The sequence below is a fragment of the Chenopodium album genome, chromosome 3, assembly GCF_948465745.1.
Source record: "Chenopodium album chromosome 3, dcCheAlbu1.1, whole genome shotgun sequence".
NCBI classification, from domain to species: domain Eukaryota; kingdom Viridiplantae; phylum Streptophyta; class Magnoliopsida; order Caryophyllales; family Amaranthaceae; genus Chenopodium; species Chenopodium album.
In genome coordinates this window covers 1,187,497-1,205,699 of record NC_137836.1, presented here as the reverse complement: position 1 = coordinate 1,205,699, position 18,203 = coordinate 1,187,497, and the positions used below count along the sequence as shown (strand labels likewise).

Below are 18,203 nucleotides of genomic sequence, written 5' to 3'. Positions count from 1 at the left end.
TCATCAGCACACGAAAATACGAGCATGGATATAACTGAAATGGACATGACAATTAAACCAAGCAACACCATCATACCACCAAGACTTCCGAGCAGCTCGAAACCGCCAACTCCATATGGAATACGCTGAATAGACCTCGATAACCTCATTACTTAACCTTCTTCTTGATCTTTCCCTTTAGCTCTTTTCTTATGACTTTTCCCTCCAAGAATTTCAGGGTCTCCTCAAAGCAAAAGGTCAAAGTATTTGTAGGATATATAAGTACAAGTATTAATAATTAATCTCATCAAGTTGTTATCATTAGTTGATAATTGATGATAATTATTTTAAAAATTATTTAAGCATAGTTTGTTTGTTTAGCGACGTGCACATCAATACATGTTGGCTTTTGACAAGCTTCTAAACGGATACTTCATACTTGTATATTTTAGTGTTGATTATCTTGACTTTTCAAGACTAATAAACCATTTTAGTGGCATAGTTACTTTTAATTTCATCTTGAATATATATATATATATATATATATATATATATATATATATATATATATATATATATATATATATATATATATATATATATATATATATATATATTATATATATATATATATTATATATATATATATATATATATATATATATATATATATATATATATATATATATATATATATATATATATATATATATATATTTTGGTGTTTAGAAAGCCACAAGACGGATGATGAGAATCGATTCCAAGAAAAGAATCATATATTAATGTATGATGGTATTGCATAAGTCTTAAGAAGAACTATTGACTTTATCAATAACCAATCTTTAAAGGAAATTGCCGGTATGAAGTACCAAAATACCAATTCTTTTTTGTTATGTATATGTAAGAACAAATGTAACTATAAAATACTCCGTATATGAGATTTTATTAATTAGTTTTATCTTGATGTTTTCTATATACTTCCTCCGTTCTTTTAATATCACATCATAGAGGTTGGACACGAAGTTTTTGGTTGTGAAAAAAAAAAGAGAAAGGTAAAAATACAATATTATTGTAGATGTAATTGTAATATAAATTAAAGAATCAATCCAAAGAATCAATCCTTAAAAAGTAAGGGTACATTAGGTATTTAATAGTGTGAATGATGCAATATTTGTAAAACTCTCTAATAAGACAAGTGGCACAATGTTTAAAAAACGGGGGAAGTATGCAATCTTGCTGAATATAAAATCATGAAAAAGGAATACATCAACTAAAACCACATATTATATTAAGTGATTTCACGCTTGCATATGCATTATTTTTGCTATTAATATCTTTAATTATACTTAATAAAAAATTATAAAAAATTGATATTTGAAAAGTAAATTTCGAGAATAATCTAACTAGACTCCATATGAATGTTTTTCTTTACGGATCAATCACAAAAGATAGTAAAAAAAAAAATGTAAATAGTGTAACAATCATTATGGCGCAATAAAAGAAAAATGGATGAAGTATTACGGAGTATAATTTATACATTGTCAACTTATACACAATAATATTTTTTCACAATGCAAAATCATTTGCACAACAGACTTAAACTGCTACATACATAGTCGGTGTTACAAATGATATTCTTCACAATTGTCACATATTACAAGTTTTACAACACACGTAGTATTAATGAAGAGGTATAGCTAGCTTATGAGTACTTGAGAAGAGAAGAAGTTAAATACTTTAGCTTAGCTTGAATAAGTACGTTTAACAACCACCACCTCCGCCTCCGCCCCCACACCCGCCTCCACCTCCATAACCACCGTAAACAAATCCACCACCACTAATATGACTACGACCACCACTCTTATGATGTTTTTTTGGTTTATCTTTACCATCATCAGCACACGCAAATACGAGCATGGATATAATTGAAACGGACATAACCATCAAACCAAGCAATGCCAACATACCACCAACACTTCCGAGCATTTCGAAACCGGCAACCCCATACGGGACATGCTGAAAAGAACTCAATAGCCTCATCACTTTTATCTGATGATTTTTTTCCCTACAAGAATTTCAGGGTCACCTTAAGGCAAAGGGTACATGTATTTGTAGGAAAAGTATTAACCATTCATAAAATTAAATCAAATCAAGTTGTTATTAATTATTACATTACTTGTATGATTAAATTTCTTAAGTAATTAATTAAGTATAGTTTGTTAAGCGACGTGTGCACTAATAAAAATCAACTTAGACTGAGGCAGGGTTGATTTTTCAACAGATTATAGTGTTTATTTATCAATAAAAGAAGCCGAAACCGTAGAAAATGAATTATGAGTGAGCCTCTAACGCCCAAGTTATTCCCTAAACAGTAAATATTTAGAGGGAAAGGGTAGAAAATGGCTCCAATCACTCAAATTCGTGACTTCAAAATCATAAGGTGACACCCCAACCAACTCCACCAAATTTTACTAGGTGTATATATATGGACTAAAATGAATAGGCTTATTTTGGAACCCAGACATGTATGATGGAGACGTAGAACTCATAAGAAAAGCTACTGATAATTATCGATAACTTCTACGGAGTAGTTTTTTGGGGGAATTTACTAAGTCAGAATGAAGTACAAATTTACATAGAATTTCTATATTTGATTATGTAGCACATAATTGGAATAATGACTTTTTCTAAGAACTTATAATAAATACATATATGGACCATGGAATTATTAATTAATAATGCAGTTTACTTTTTTCTCAATGACCAACTAACTATACATAACTTTGAACCTGAACAATCAACAACGCAACCTAAACAAATGAACAACCATCTTTCACAAAAATGACTCGGAGGTTATCTTTACTAATGAATACGTTATTATAAATAAAAGGTATATTTACTCACATTCGTAATATGTATAATTTTTCAATTACAATCTCGACCAATGCAAGACGAGTTCTAAGGTAAAAGATAATACTAGCGCCGTAAATTATGAACATATACAAAGTTAAATTATCATCTTTCCATATCATAGAGCTATAACATAAAGATATATCATTATAATTTATATTTGGGAACCTCACAAAAACACGAAAATATGTTTTACCACCTTCCAAAAAAAAAGTATTACTTTACCACCTCATAAAAAACACGAATATAGGTTTTACCACCACTTAACGGTTTCCATCCAAAAATTCCGTTAAGTGTGGCCCACAGTAACACGTGTCAGCATTTTATTTGTTAAAAAAAAAGAGAAATTAAAAAAAAAATAATCTAAAACTACTCCAGCCACCACCACAGCGTCACCGCCGCCGCCTTCCCCCAACTCACCACAGCACTCCCCGAAATCACCACCCGCGTCACACCACCATTCCCAACCCACCTGAACCCTCCCCGTCCCTTTTCCGCAACCGAAACACCCCCAAAAACCACCAAACCCAAAACCCTCCTTCCCTAATACGGTCACGATTATGGCCGAAATCGGCCGGTTTTGGGGCTGAGTGGCCTTAACCGGCCGATTTCGACCATTTGTGGCCGGAATCGTGGCTGTTTTAGGGGGATTCGTGGTCATTGAAGGTTGTGGGTCGGTGGTTTTTGGGTCGATTGCGGTTGCGGGAGAGGGAAGGGGGCGTTCAGGTGGGTTGGGAGAGGGAGGGGGTGGAGCCGCGCCGCCGGTGGTAGGTTTGGGGGGGGGGCAGTCGTGGGTTGGGTGGTGGCGCGGTGGTGGTGGCTGGGTAGTTTTAGGTTTTTTTATTTTTTAAATTTTTTTTCTTTTTATTTTTTAAATTTTTTTTCTTTTTTTGGCCAATAATAACACGACACGTGGCTTTATGGGCCCACTTAACACATTCCTAAACGGAATCATCTAAGTGGTGGTAAAACCTATTTTCGTGTTTTTTATGAGGTGGTAAAGTAATACTTTTTTTTTGGGAGGTGGTTAAAGAGATTTTCGTGTTTTTGTGAGGTGGTAAAAAACAAAATTGCCTTATATTTGTATTGTCATATTATTACACATATTAATTTTTTATACATATGAAAACTTGAGGCACACCAAATGACCAAACAAAATAAAAATTAACCTTAATAACATTTTGACGACTTTGCATGTAGCAACCACCACCTTACAAACACTTCCATACAAACCCAAACAAAGAAAGGTTTATAGAAAAGAAACTTATTATTGATGACTTGTTGAGTATAAGTTTGATGTTTAATACTGTTAGCAACTGCCACCTCCACCCCCGCCACATCCTCCACCCCCACCCCCTTCCCCACCACATCCTCCACCACCACCACCACCACAGCCTCCACCTCCACCTCCTCCGCCTCCGCCACAACCTCCACCTCCTCCTCCGCTGCCTCCACCACATCCACTGCCACTTACACCACTAGTAATGAATCCAGCACTGTTAAAAGTACCACCAACATAACCACTACCTTTTTTTCTAGGTTCATCACCACCATCAGCACACACAAACACAAGCATGGATATAATTGAAACGGACACAACCATCAAGCATAGCAACACCAACACACCTTGGGCGCTTTCAGATAACTCGAAACCACCACCCCCAGACGGTATATGATCACCATTTAGAGAACTAAAAAGTCTCATCACTTCACTCTATTAGTGAGAACTGCCAAATTTACAAGAGTGATACACTAGGTGTTGTGGTTACTTGGTTTACTTGGAAAAAAAGGGTTTGCAAAGTTAACAGGATGTATACTTCGTACAAAATACTAAACGCTCTATGTCTCTAATTATTTGTTCCAAGCCTAAATGGAGTAAATGTCGTGTGAAACGAACTTAAAAGAAAAGTGGAGTACGTAAAACTCTCCTTTGTTTCTAGACACTAAAGAAAAGTCTCCCTAGTACATTACTTAGCAGATGTTGAAGTTGAAGTTGAAGTTGAAGTTTAGTGATCATATCCTAGGTTTTTGGACTGTATCTTGCTTCTAAATACATCAATCATTTTCATAAATATCCAATTGCAATCTCAAAAAAACTTTGAGCATAATTTTCAAAGTATTTGCATCAATGATCAAACCCCTAACAAAATAATGATGCAAAAAGTCTCAAGAAGTGAAGACTCGGACAACACCATATAAGCAGAACACCCAAAACGATTTTGACATATCAATCCTGCATTACAGACACATGCTCAAGCATAAGACGCTTGTGAGCGAACACACACGGACATATGTAGCAATCTGAATTCTCATTCATTTTTGCTGTTCCTCCATCATAACTTAATAAGATGCTATTAGGTAGATGATCATAGCAGGCAATTTCATCCATAATTCTTAAGGACATAACAGCCATTTCAGGAACAAAATCAACTTATATTCATTTTCCTTTGGATACTCATAACAGCATTCTACAACATGCTTACATATAACAGGATTAACAGCTACTGCAACAACTTACACTTAACATATTTTTACATGAGGTTTCAATCATTTTTTTTCTTCAGAACTAAGAAAATATATTTTTAAATGCTCTATTTTTTATTTTTATTTTTGACAATTAATATATTACTTCCAATCATATTATTGTCATCAAAGATTTTCAACTTTTTGTTTCAAAAAAAAAAAAAAAAAAGATTTTCAACTTTGACCTCATAATTGTTAATAGGAAGAATTCTAAGAAACGGAGAAGCTATAAACTTTAGCATATTATACAATGTAGGTCGTTATTACATTACTATGTCAAATTGTCAACTAATAATTAAAAAGTCAAAAACAAACTCACACCAATACTTTCTGTAATTTACATCTTTTACTTTGTCAAACAAGGAACAATGAATCAATGATCGAACACATATTGTTTCCATATCATTCACAAAACTAAAAGATAACATATTATAATATACATAATATTATTATACACAATAATTTTTTTTACAGTAATCCCCCTATCCTATGGCTTATAGCTCAATATTCAGAAATGGGCACCCAGCAAGTAGCAGCAGCCACCTTACATACAACTTTCGCGCAAACACGAACAAACTACTCTTCTTAGAAACTAAATAGATGTTTTAAGACTACTCAGTCGTAGATTGACGTATTACTATATATTAACAACCTCCTCCACCGCCACCACATCCTCCACCGCCACCACATCCTCCGCCTCCTCCACCACATCCTCCACCGCCACCAGCAAAGAATCCACCACTAGTATAGGTACCTGCACCACCATTGCGATTACTTCCAGATTCACCATCATCAGCACACGCCAATACAATCATAGACATAATTGATATGGACATAACCATCAAACATAGCAGCACCAACATACCTTGGGTGCTTTCAAGTAACTCAAAACCACCACCCCCATACGGAATATGCTCACCATTAAAAGAACTCAAAAGCCTCATCACTTAAACCTGTTAGCAAGGGCTACGAAATTTATAATTGTGATACACTCTAAACGAATGTCACAAAGGTGTTTAGGAAACTCCGGTCACCTATAAAATATGTAAGGGAATGAAAATAGAGGACATTGAATAGCTATATATAGGATAAATAAACATCTCAATGAAATCATCAAGTTATTTTATATTTTCTAAAGGATATACTACTACTCATAATTTCAGCTTATGGATGAGGCTCACAACAAGTTTCTAGTGTTGACCTTTCACGCCTTAGACTGAGTACAGATCGTTTTATTGACTTTACAAAAGAAGTTACCCCTCACGGCAAGAAATCTCCCTAATCACTAACTTTGTAAGAAAAATAATTTAAACTCTGTTTTTTCACTTTAAGCCTCAATGAGACTATTATTAATACGGACCCAACAGAAAAGTGGAGCAGAAAACTAGAATAAAGAAAAGTCCCCTTAGCCTCAATCCTAATAAATATTGAAAACCAACACTTTTGGACAGTATCTTGGTTCAAAATACATTTGGTTCATATATTCTGATAGTAATATCTAAAGAACTTCCAACAATTTCGACAAACCACAAGTTTCCAACGTAAAAATTGCATCAAACCATAACCAAACAGTACGTGTTGTGCATCAGTGCATTGGTGGTCACAGGCATACGCACTCAAGCTCAAATGCCATCAGGTAGACAATCATCACAGGTTTTTACATCATTTGCCTAATAAGACAGAAATTTTGGTAACAAAAGATTTTGATTGCATAATTCAATTAGTTCTGCCACTAATATCCGTTCTTTGTGTACTTGCAGCATACTAAACATTCTACATGTTGAAACTAAACACACTACAAAAGTTATATACAGTTCACACTTCCTAAGCATAGTCTGTTTAGTGACGCGTGCAGCAATTAATGCTGCTTTCAACAAAACTTTGATGCAGGGTTGATTTTTCTGATCTTTCAAGACTAATAAACAGTTTTTTGTGGGAATGTGTTTAGGATATAATTCAGGGTGACACATTGATGGTATGGACGATTGTGGTTGAGTTCGGGTTACGAATGGTTTCTGCAAGATGAATTTTAAGGCTCTAACGTCCAAGTTAATGCCTAAATTGATGTATTAATCTGAAATTTTGAACTTTATTTGTTTCTGTTATGTTCTGAGAACTATAGTTGCTAAGGCACATAACCTGGCTATTCAGAAAAGGATCCTAGCTTAGGGCTTCGTTCACTTCTGCCAAAAAATAATAAAAAAAAAAGAGTAATTTTATTATGTCAACTAATTAAAAGATACTATATTACTCATATTAATGATCTGTATAATTAATCAATTACAATTTCAACCCATTATGAATAATGTTATACTTCATATGGAGTATCATCTTTCCATATCACAGAACTATTAGAAATTTTATTGTAGTTTATATCCATACTTTCATATTATACATAATAATCACTTACATAAAAATGCTTAGGGTGCACAAAAAAACAAAAATAAAAATAAAATAAAATAAAAAATAAACAAAATAATATAAATAGCAACATTTGGAAGCCTAGCAAGTAGCAACAGCCACCGTACAAACACTTTCACATATAAAACAAAGTACATATGTAGTTGTATTTTACAATATACTTGGTATATCTACTTAAAAAAAAAAAAAGTGGCAAACAATGGGAGTTTATAGAAAAGGAACGAAAGATTATTGAGTCGAAGATTGATGTTTAACTATGACTTTACAACCGGGAGTTCACAGAAAAGGAACGGATGATTATTGAGTCGAAGATTGATGTTTAAATGTACTTTAACAACCGCCACCACCACCACCTCCTCCACATCCTCCACCACCACCACCTCCTCCACATCCTCCACCACCACCACCGGTATAGGTACCACCACTATAGCGGCCATGCATTTTTCTAGGTTTGCCACCATCAGCACATGCAAATACAAGCATGGATATAATTGAAATGGACATAACCATCAAACATAGCAACACCAACATACCTTGGGTGCTTTCAATTAACTCAAAACTACCGTCCCCATACGGAATATGATCACCATTTAGAGAACTCAAAAGCCTCATCTCTTCACTCTAAGAGCTGCCAAATTTACAAGAGTAATAAACTTAATTTAGAAGAATGTCACAATGGGTGTTTGGTTACGCGGAGTACCTATAAAAAATGGTTTGTGAATTTAAGAGGATATATATAATAGAGGAATGTCACAATGATACGTAAAATTTGTGTCACTGTCACTACTACAAACTCGGAATTTTCCTTCATATTTGTTTCTAACTTTCTACTTTTTGGACAATAAAGAAAAGTCTCCTTAAGAGGAAGACGTAGATTGATGTTGAAGCTAACCGATTATATCCTACAGTTTTGGACTGTATTTTGCTTCTAAATACATTATTTTCCTATATTTCCTATCGTAATCTCTGAAGGACTTTGAACATAATATTCAAAGAATTTGCATCAAAACCACTAACAACATGATGCAAAAAATCTCAAGAATTAAAGACTCGGTAAACAACATAAAAGCAGAGCACCCAATGCAATTTTAACATATCAATCATGCATTACAGATAAATATGCTCAAGCATAAGACGCTAATGAGCGAACACACAGAGACAAATTAGCAATCTGAAATTCTCATTCATTTTCCCTGTTCATCATAACTTAATAAGATGCTATCAGGTAGATGATCATAACACGCAATTTCATCCATACTTCATTCTGACATAACAGCAATTTCAGGAACAAATTAAAAGGAAAAATTCACATGATTAATCCCAACTGTTGATAGTCTTCCCAAATTAATCCCAACTATGGATTATTATAGAATAATCCCAACTATGAAGAATGTCTTCCAAAAATGATCCGGTATGACTTGTAACCGGTTAAGCAGGTAAAGTTTTTTTTATATTTTTATTTTAAACATCTTTCTCTCTCCTCCCCTTGCCCAGCTCCATAACCACCGGTCCGCCACTCCTATTTTGCTCCCCTCCACCACCCAGCCACCTACGTATGTGCACCATTTTTTTGCTTGCCCTTAATGGCTCAACGTCTCCTTTGCTGCTCTCTCATCTTAATGCCATTGTTGACCACTGTCGACCTCGGCTGCGATTACGACCTTCCCATTCTTTCCTTTCGGTGGGTGGTTTGAACAAATAACCACCATTTATCGCTTTCTTTGTTAGCCACAAAACACCGCACACCATATCTACACCACTGATCAGCGTATTGCCGTATTACTACTTTTACTCAACACGCACCGATCAAGTTCAGCTTCTCCGATCCCTCATATTTCCATTGCATTTTCATTCCCTTACTTCATCTTGCCCCTAATTTCTCTCCTCTTCATTAAAAAGTAATGATTGTTGTGTTTTTTCATTTAAAATCAATGGACAAACAACAATAATTTATATAATGAAAAATCATAAACGACAATGATAGTTTATATTAGTATAGATAGGTTGTACAGTAGTTGTATGTTGTTGCATTGGAATTTTTCTTGTTGATGTCATGTTCAATCAACAATGTAAGCTCTTCTCTTTCTGTCTTCTTCCCTGAACTCAATAATTTAAAAAGGACAGGGTCGATTTTTTTTTTTTTTTTAAGATATATTATTGTAGATTGTTTTTTTTTTTTTTAAAAAAAAAAAAAAAAAGTATAAGCCAATCACAATATGCCACCTCATACAAACAACCGGTTTAATAAGTTAAAACAGGTCACAAATCAATTCTAGAAGACACCTCCCATAGTTGGGATTATTCTAGAATAACCTATAGTTGGGATTAATATGAGAAGACATCCAATAGTTGGGATTAATGGTATGAATTTTTCCTAATTAAAACTTCATAGTTCAATCAATGAACTTATATTCATTTTCCTTTGGGTACTCACACAGCATTATTCTACAACATGCTTACATATAACAGCTACTGCAACACTTTACTCTTAACACAGTTAAATACACCGCGAGAGTAGATTCTATATTTCCGGTCCATACTTCATAAGTTCCTATGTCAAAATTATCAATACTTGGAAATATGACCTTCACTCAGTTAAGTGTATTTCGTGGCAGTCATAGCACCTAATGCAAAGAAGTCTTATTATCAATTAGTACTAAATACATATATAGAAGCTATAAGTTATAATTAAAAAGCTACTCGTATATAACTATAGGTCCACTTTACGGCTTTATGTTCATCTTATAACAACGGGTCAATGATAGACATGCCAAATCAATATGCTTACCCATTATCCATTACAAATCCAAGAAAGGTTGATAAAAATCCACAATGTCAACAATGTGCAAACAGGAGTGATACTTCAATTTCCTATCAACTTATCAAGTATCAAGACACACTAGTTCATTGCATCGCATTGATCTTAAACCCCCCGTCATTAATTATAGATCCTGTAGACCTTGCCAACACTACTATAGAAGTCAGTCACCCTACGGTCTTATAAATTTAGGCAATAGCACCATGATACAGCTGTTATAATGTAATCCGCGATCCATGTAGAATTAAACTAAAATATCAAAGTTATGTACAACACACACATTTTCCAACTTTATAAAGCAGTTGAAGAAGCCATGATCATTATGCCTAGTAGGTTAGCACATATAAAGAAGGAATGATCAACGTTCTTAATCAAGCAATTTTAGTCGTTCCAGACGTGCAGAGGTGATAGGTATCAATCCATCTATCAAAGATGGATAGGTTTCTGTAAACCTTTCTTTTCCACATGAGCTTTCAATCATATATTTTATTTTTCTTAAGAACTAAGATAATAAATTGAAAAATGCTTCATATTTTAATAACAAATTAATATATTACTTCCAATCATATTATTGTTTTTAAAGATTTGTAACTTTGACCTCATAATTGTTAGTAGGAAGAATTTTAAGAAGCGGAGAAGCTATAAAGTATAATTGTATAAGCTTAACATATTATACTGTAGGTCGTTATTACATTACTATGTCAACTAATAATTAAAACTCAAAAACAAACTCACAACAATAATTTTATAATTTATATCTTTTACTATGTCAAACAATGAACAATGATTGTACACATATCATCTTCCCATATCACTCACAGAACTAAGATTATATTATTATTTACATAATGTTAAATTATACACAATAATTTTATTTTATTTTTACAAGGTTTGGGTCACCTGTATCCCCTTATCCTATGGCTTATACTCCGTAGCTCAATATTTTTTTCAGAGTAGGGTTTGAATTGATTGTGATCTTCATATTCAGAAGTGGGAACCCAGCAAGCAAGTAGCAGCAGCTCAATATTTTTTAAGACAACTCAGTCACCACCACATCCTCCACCATCACATCCTCCGCCTCCTACTCCACCGCCACTAGCAAGCATTCCACCACTAGCAAAGAATCCACCACCACCACTGCGATTACTTCCAGGTTCACCATCATCAGCACAGGCAAATACAATCATAGACATAATTGATATGGACATGACCATCAAACAGAGCAGCACCAACATACCTTGGGTGCTTTCAAGTAACTCAAAACCACCACCCCCATACGGAATATGCTCACCATTAAAAGAACTTAAAAGCCTCATCACTTAAACCTGTTAGCAAGGGCTTCAAAATCTATAAATGTGATATAATGAATGTCACAAAGGTATTATGGAAACTCGGGGAACCTATAAATAAGGTTGGGATAGAAAATTTAAGGGGATAGTAGGGTAAAATATCTGGGATAATGGTGAATTTGTGTATCACAATTATAAACTTGGAATATCTCCTCTTCACCTTTTTTTTTTCTTCGTACTTTTGTTTTGTCCCTCAGGAAGTTCAGGGTTCCCTGGGAAATGAAAAGATACAGGGTAAGGGTATTTATAGGATAAGTAAATATCTCAATGAAGTCATCATGTTATATTTATATTTTCTGAAGGACACATACTACTCATAAAGTCAGCTTATGAACCAGTCTCACAACTAGTTTTTAGTGTTAAACTTCATACCTAGACTGAGTACATATTGCTTGATAACTTTACAAAGGAAGTTCTCCTAACAGAAGAAATCTCCGTAATCATTAATTTGTAACAAAAATTTATTATATTCTCTACTGATCATTTACTCCAAGCCTAAATGACACTATTATTGAGACGGACCAAAAAAGTCTCCTTAGCCTCTATCTTAGTGGGTTTTGAAGTTAAACCATACCGATTGTCCTACGCTATTGGACAGTATCGTGCTTCAAAATTCATTTTGTTCCTAAACTATCGTAATCACTAATCAGTAAATAGCTTTCAACATGAAAATTGCATAAACCGTGCCACTAACAAATATGACAGAAAATCCATTAATTTAAAAATCAGACTGGTCAGACATCAAACAATATCGACAAATCACAAGTTTATCAGATCATTTTCAAGGTTGACAACTAATCTGCATTCGGCTGCTATGTTGTGCATTGGTGGTCACAAGCATACGTTCTCAAGCACATAAACACATGAACACACAGAACTTTAGCAATTTGAAAATTTTATTCTTTTTTGCAGCTCTTCCATCCTAAGATGTCATCAGGTAGGTCATCACAGGTTTTTACATAGGACAGAAATTTTTGTAACAAAAGATTTTAAATGCATTATTCTGCAATTAAATCCATTCTCCTTTGTGTACTTGCATCATTCTACATGCAGTACGTATCAAAACACTTAACACAGTTTAAACACACTGCAAAAGTGGATTTTTATATTTCCAGTCCGTACTTCCTATGTGTTAATTATGGGTTTGGGCCGCACCTATCATCAAGTTAGAGAGAGACAGTCCACTTCACATGTCTAAGGAGATTCCTTCTCAAAGCCATATGCAATAAGAGGAGTAGCCCCTTAGCTTTATATAGTCTTAAAAGTGTTTTTAACTCTCTTCCTTTATAAATGTCGCATACTTACATGTGTTGTTTGGGAAGGCTATACTTCAACAATATGTCAATTATAATTTGGCCAGTAACACATACCTGCAAATAGACAAGCATACTATGCCTCCTCATCAAAACCATCATCCAAAGACCGCTTTCCTTTTCATATGTATGCATGTTTCTGTGTAGAATGTGAAAGAAAAGATAGGTTTAATAAGCTAAGCTAATAAAATGTTGGGGGAAGGAGGTGCTACAGTCAGAAAATGATTGAACTCCAGTCAGTTGAGAATCTGTTCCATAGCTCTCACAAAACCCAGTGCAAGGTAGTTAAACTAGCACAAAATCATTGTATGAGGGAAGCTAAAGTTTGAGCTTTAATACAGACAACATATATACATAAAATGATATACTAAGCCATATTTAACAGTAGTTAAGTCAATCAAGTTCATCTAAAATAAATTTAAGTCATGCAAATATATACGAAGTAAATGCTAACCTATCATCCAGAAACACAGCTTAAGAAATCGTTAGATATCTGAAGTTTTCTTTCCCCAGCTCTGATATTGATATCAGCAAAGTTCTAAAAAGGAGAAATACTTAATATAAAATTCCATTTAAAACAAACTAGTTCATTGCATCGGATTGATTTTCAATCTCTGTCATAATCTGAAACTCCTGGAAATCACTATAATATAAGTCATCACCCTAAGGTCTATAAGATTTAGGCCACAGCACCAGAAAATTACAAGATATAAAGAAAACTAACTACAAGCAAAAACACAAGTTTATAAAGGGAAGATGTTATCACACATTCAAGAGAAATGAGAGTTTTTTTTTTCAAAAAAAAAAAAGGTTCAAAGTCAGTTAACATCATCAAAAAAATTCTATGAGCTTCTGAATGTCGAGGACTAAGATATTTAGATTTGGTCAATTTATACTTCTTGTAAGATGCAGCAGCAATCATGCAGTCCTTGAAGCACAAACAAACAATACATGAAAAGGCTCAGATACTCAGGTTTGTCATAAGGTAGGCACACAGATCATCCAACTTAACATATAGTGTAAAATAATCTGATGAAGTCCCACAAGGCCAAAACTGGTTATGCATCTTTCACAGGTTGCCAATATTAAAATCTGGAATAAACATCATGCTGCTTGTATGGAAATAAAGATGAAACAACAGAACATTTGTTTTTCGAAATAAGTTCCTGCTGATTTCTGGCAGAAGAACCTGTCTTTGTTCGTATTAGCAGAGCTGCAGGCTGCAGTTACCTCGAAAGAACTGGAGTTTGGTATCAAAGTTGTGAAGTGAGTTGGCAAGAAGCATCAGCTGTATAAATTATTCAGCCTGAATCAATATTATATGGCTTTATAGAAAGTTTATTACACTGAAAAAGCCAGAAATGGGGAAACGGGGAAGAGATTTTGGGTGAAATTGATTGGAGATTATACTTCGATGCTATTAAATCATAAAAAGGGGTTTGCCCCCAAACTTTTGAGTGGCTAGACAGTCTTAATAACAGTCTAAAACAAAATCAACTTCTCCTCTATTTATGGCTAACACCTTCCCTCTAACTGATTTTCCTCTTCTTGTTCATTCTACCTCTAGCTGAATTATAATGACAAAATTTTTGAGTGGCTAGACACTCCAAATACCGACAAAAACAAAATCAACTTCTCAACAATCTCCATAATTTCTCTCCCTAATCTCCTCTATTAATAGACTAACAACTTCCCACTTCCCTCTAACAGATATTCCCCTTCTTGTTCATTTTACCTAATGATAAAAACTACTGTGCCCGTCCATATACCCAACAGAATACTAAATACTTGAAATAATAACCAGAAAAGCAGAGATTCAGACCTAAACTTCACATAAATTAACTTCAAAGTCTCTTGTAGACGTTCAGACTTCAGAAATTCTCAGATATCAGAGGGCAAATTCTAATAGAAATGAAGGTTTGGTTATGTATCCTTTTGATTAAAATTTCATTGTAGCATCTCATGGTGATTAATAACTCTCTTCAAAAAAATAAAAAAATAAAAAAAAAGTCAATCTTAGGATCTTATCAACTTGCTCTTGTTTTCCTCCAAAAAAAAAAAATTAAAAAAAAATAAGTAAAACACTAAACTAAACTAAAACTTTTTGCCCTTGCATGAACTTTTTCCTCCTCTCGCTTTAAATAGACATATACCACCAAAATTTCTCAAGGACAGACAAACTAGTTGTGGCATAAATCTTCGATGATCATTTTACTCTAAAAGACATTATTATCATGGATAATTAAGTTACGACTCCTTTCTAGAATCTAGTGTAAAGAAAATACAAGCTTGGAAACATGATACTCATCACAAATGAAGGCGCAGGGAAGAGTAGATTACAAAAGGGAAGGACTCCTATCACTGTCAAATCATCACTCATTTAATAAATGAATAAGGTGTCTAGAATAAGGAGAATATAAGAGGTATTAAATTAAGCCAGATTGTAGGATGGAAAAGGCTAAAAAATAAAGTTTGAAAAACACATCTATTCTATGGAAACTTGGAAACTAGCATTGATAATTACATACGCTGACATGATACATTGCAAGTACTTATGAGCTCCAGCTCGCTTGCAGCTTGTCAGTCAATCATCAGCCACTAGCAGAAATATACTCTCTATTGTAAGTAGAATTCCCACTGCAATTAATGTATGCCTACAGATATTAAGAACTCAGTTTTTTATTAAGTACTCGAGTATAACATAAACAGGGAAAATATATACGAGTAGTTTCTATACAAGAAAAACTAAACATGTTTTTTTTTTTCGCTAGATTCCAATAGAAATTTCTGAACCATTCACAGGGATATATACGCACACCAGCACGAGCACTCACATAACACATATATAGATGTATATACTACGAGGGTGTACTGATATTTTACAACTTGTTAACCTCCACACCCTCCGCCACCTCCACCCCCCACACCCTGCACCTCCTCCATCACCACCCCCACACCCTGCACCTCCAGTGCGATGTTTTTTAGGTTCACCATCATCGGCACACGCAAATACGAGCATGGATATGACAGAAATTGACATGATAATCTCACATAGGAGCATCAGCATAACCCCAAGACTTCCACGTAACTCGAAACCATCACCCCATATGGAATCTGCTGAACGGAACTCATTAACCTCATCACTATACCCTCCCTTGTCTTCAGTTTTTTTTTTTTTTTTTTTTTTTTTTTTTTTTTTTTTTTTTTGAGGGGGGGGGGGGGGGGGGTGGGGAGGGAAGTTCTTTCTTATTGTGTTTCTCCTCAAGAATTTCAAGGTCTCTAGGAAACAGATAAGGCACATGGTACATGTATTTGTAGGATAATTACAGGTCATCATGTTGTAATTAGATGATGCAAATTTGTAAAGTAAATGCATACTTCTTACTTAGCATTTTGTGCAGCAATTCTGCGGTTGACAAGTCTCGCAACAGATATTTTAGTTTTGAACTTAGACTGAAAAAAGTTGCTTTCTTGACTTTTCAAGGCTAGTAACTTCACAAAAACTTCACATCAGCTATCTTATTTGCTACTACATCTATTCCATAATGTTAGGAAAACATGGTTGTGCAATTTCTTTGACCGCTAATATCTCTTCAAATAGGTTGAGACAGTATTCCAAGTCAGTGATCTCTAGCAACATATTTCTTAAATCAATTGCTTCCTAAAATATCTCTTACGTTCTTAGAGTTGACTAGGAGCATAGAATATTATTTTTTCTGAAATTACATAAAGCATTGAACATGTTCCCACACATGAAAACAAACACATAGAAACATATGGCAGGTTTTTCCATCCACCTACAACAAGAGGCAGACTCAAAATCCAACCTACTTTGTTTAGTTATGAAGTTCTAAGTTCAGTATTTAAAGTAAACTTTAGATGCAGAAACCATACAATTCAATTACAAAGTACTTACGAAGCACATGCACTCGCGCACACACACATTTAGAAGTATAGTATCCCTTCTTTGGAATATATAATGTCAAACGAATGCCCAAGTCTTTTCTTAATCAGAAAAGTTATGCGTAAAATGTTAAGAGAACCAAAAATGAACAGTACAACCTAATAATAATAGAGTAATGAATGAAGATAGGTACAACAGTTCAAGAGATGAATTGCACTAAGATAAAATACCTGTTCCACATAGTCTTGCAGCCATTACAATGTATATTTAACTCCAAAATCTGCACAAAAGAATATGGAAGTTAAAGTTTAAGAAATACAGACAACAAATACAAAGTTTTTGCCCAACCTATAATTTTCCAAATCTATCAAGTTCATTTGAGCACAATGCAAGCATGCCAATCTATGAGCTTACCGCCATCCAGAGCTTCAAACATATCCTTAGATATCCAGTTCATTCCACAGCTCTGAACTTTATTAATGTTCATGGGAGGTAGTCAGAACTCCAAAATATCAGCAGAAATTAATTTGGAGTAATACTTCCAACGCCATTCAAAGCAGAAACCTTCATCACGCTGCATTGATCATCAATCCCTGTCAAAAACACCATAGAACTCGGACATGACTATCTAGAAGCCAGTTATCCCAACTTCATTCAAAATCTAGGCAAAATTAAGCACATGCCTACAAACACTACACATTAGTTTAATATGAGTCAGAAAGTTAACACACAGACATAATAAGGATGAAAGCTCACATTTTTTCCGAATATATTTGGTTTAATAGTCTAAACAATCTGACATGATCAAAATAATGTCCATAAACTTGAAAGTGTCAATGTAGTCCTTCCAACAGGAACAAAAAAAATGCCTAAAAAACCACATACTTGATCCAATATCAGAAACACAGCAAACACGGGTACAATATATGGTGATCAAGTACCATACTCAATTTATTCAAAAGGCTGATGAAAGCGATAACTCTAAT

The 18,203-nt window shown here is 34.2% G+C and overlaps 1 long non-coding RNA gene across 5 annotated transcripts; it reads right to left on the bottom strand.

The window, feature by feature from the left end:
• Positions 1-7,872: 7,872 nt before the first annotated feature.
• Positions 7,873-17,815, bottom strand: LOC145609924 (uncharacterized). Of its 5 annotated transcripts, none has more exons than XR_014106199.1 (5): positions 17,632-17,815; positions 17,448-17,497; positions 15,842-15,967; positions 13,371-13,452; positions 7,873-8,461 (listed from the first exon to the last, which is right to left on the bottom strand). It is a non-coding gene; the product is annotated as an uncharacterized LOC145609924 (long non-coding RNA). The 5 variants fall into 5 exon arrangements; XR_014106198.1 differs by lacking the exon at positions 7,873-8,461 and adding an exon at positions 11,390-12,212; XR_014106200.1 differs by lacking the exon at positions 7,873-8,461 and adding an exon at positions 11,390-12,212 and having other exon boundaries at positions 15,842-15,950.
• Between the last annotated feature and the right edge of the window lie 388 nt (positions 17,816-18,203).